This window comes from Nicotiana attenuata, chromosome 3, assembly GCF_001879085.1.
Source record: "Nicotiana attenuata strain UT chromosome 3, NIATTr2, whole genome shotgun sequence".
In the NCBI taxonomy this organism is placed as follows: domain Eukaryota; kingdom Viridiplantae; phylum Streptophyta; class Magnoliopsida; order Solanales; family Solanaceae; genus Nicotiana; species Nicotiana attenuata.
This window is the reverse complement of record NC_031991.1, coordinates 36,457,583-36,459,912: the sequence shown is the minus strand read 5'-3', so window position 1 is coordinate 36,459,912 and position 2,330 is coordinate 36,457,583. Positions and strand designations below refer to the sequence as shown.

The 2,330-nt window shown below is 30.3% G+C and overlaps 1 long non-coding RNA gene across 1 annotated transcript; it reads left to right on the top strand.

The window, feature by feature from the left end:
- On the top strand, positions 593–1,573 carry LOC109224603. The gene is made up of 2 exons (XR_002067728.1): positions 593–700; positions 1,179–1,573. It is a non-coding gene; the product is annotated as an uncharacterized LOC109224603 (long non-coding RNA).

Sequence of the window (2,330 nt, the reverse complement as noted above, 5' to 3'; positions counted from 1 at the left end):
GCTAAAATGATGAGAAATTAAATTTTTTATCTTGGAATTAACTTTATTCCACAAATTAATCTTTTGGATCGTCATCCAACATATGAAACAGGGTAAAAACTTACTCGCACCGGGTGTTTACACCAAACCAATAGATATATGACATGTGTTTTGCATATGAACTTCAATCATTTTAACCATGGTAAATTACATGCATTCTCATCTAATTAAATTAATTAATCATAGTGAGTTAATATAGTTTGGTGTAAACACCCGGTGTGGGTAAGTATTTACCAACAGAAACAGTTTTGCTTAGAGAATAAAAGACACCCATTTGGCATATCAATCATATTAAAAATCTCATTTTTTAATGATAAAGCTCATTTAAACCATATCCGCTATACCACCCTTGAACTTCATTCGTTTCTCACATGCCTCTTCCAGCAAATATGGATCTGAAATTAAGATTAATTAATAATTCAATTGATTTATTGCATTATCTTAGACGTGGTCAGTTCATCTAAGGCTTGAACTTAAAGGAAGTTAAAATAATAATAATAATAATAAACAACTCTAGTCTTGTTTGAGTGCAAGTTAGATCTCTATAAATAACCTTTGAAGATACTCAAAAAAAATGTTCACAAAACTTTAAGCAATTTATCTAGTATGGCGTTACTTAAGTTTGGTTTGGTCATCACTATTCTTCTCACGGCATTCACTAGTATCCATCCCTCTTTATTCGTGTAGTGTAGTGCAATCCGTTGTTATTGTGCTTGTCAATATGTTTAGAGCCCGTTTGGCTATAAAACAAAATTCACTTTTTTCCAAAAAAATATACTTTTTTCCAAAAATTAATGTTTGGCCATACAATTTTCAATTTTCACTTGAAGGTGAATTTTGAAAATTTTTCGAAATTTGAAAAACTCCAAAATATTTTTTTAAAATTTTCATTTTGATCACTCACAAAAATTCAAAAACACCATGTATTCATGTCCAAACACAACTCTAATTTTCAAATACCATTTTCATTTTTTTCCGGAATTTTGCAATTCTTATGTCCAAACGCCCACTTATAGTTACACATGTGAATGTGTACATATATGTGTGTGTTTCTATACATGCAGATTGAATGTGCTCTTTTCCATATTATACTAGTAATTAATAAATTGATTTGTAACTGTGATGATGAATTTTTTCAGCTGATGTGATGTGGTTTTCAAAGACACAAGTTATGGCAGCAAGAAATGTCGATCCGAATAATGTATCAGGACTCAGAAGGAAATTACTTCCACAACTTAATAATATACTACTTACTTGTGGGAATGCGTGTGGTATCACTAATGGGGAAGATTGCAGTGATTGTTGGTTTTGTTGTGATTGCAAACGATCAATTTTTCCTTGGGAATCTGAAAATCCTCTCTTTTATCGTTGTCAGTGACAAAAATTGGTAAATTAGTCCCCAATTGCAAAGAGAGTCTGCTAAAGATATCTATTATGTATTTGTGATTCCGTTTAATTTCAGTATCTGCTCTGTTTTTTCTTATTTTGTTGAACGAATAATAAAGAAATTCATATGAATGACTTTTTACTTTTTTATGAAGAATAACAAACTCAGCTTCACATGCAGGCAGGGCTTGCTTTTTAGTGCTTTTATAATTCAATCTTGCATTGAGCAAATCTAATTACGAAGGTACAGTATAAGCGATCTATGTCATGTTTTTACTTCTTGTGCTATATATTTATTTAATACAGTTTATCCTTCATTCTCTAATGTAGTAATCTATCTACAAAGGAATTTAATTACCGTTTGTTGTGTTTCTAAGAAATTGTTTCTAGAAGTAAACATGACGCATCTATACACAAGAGGAGAATTCAAGTACCCTATGAAATAAATTACTTAACATGTAGAATTCTTAATCAATTCAGTTAAATATCAATTAAGAGTTTACCAATGTTATCTCTTCTTTCTGACGCTAATTATCCTTTTCTCCTGAAGAAGCTATAAGGGTGTAATAATCAAATATATATTGGGTAATTTCACAAAAGGTCATTAAACTTATACTAAACTCACTCAATTTTCACTAGTTTTTATTTAAAAAAATCAAGTTCGCTGAATTTTTTTAATTCTAATTTAAAGATTATTTAAAACTTTAAAAAAGCTTCCGCCCAAATAAAATACCCATAAGCCGACCTGACCCAACCTTTTGAACTTTTAATTAAACGAACGGTTGAAAAACTTCCACCCCACATTGTTGATTTTTTTCTTTTTCCGCTAAGAAGGCTTTTATTAAAAACATAACTAGTGTGTTACAGAGGTTGGAACTGAACGGTAGGTTACAATTCCAGTTATA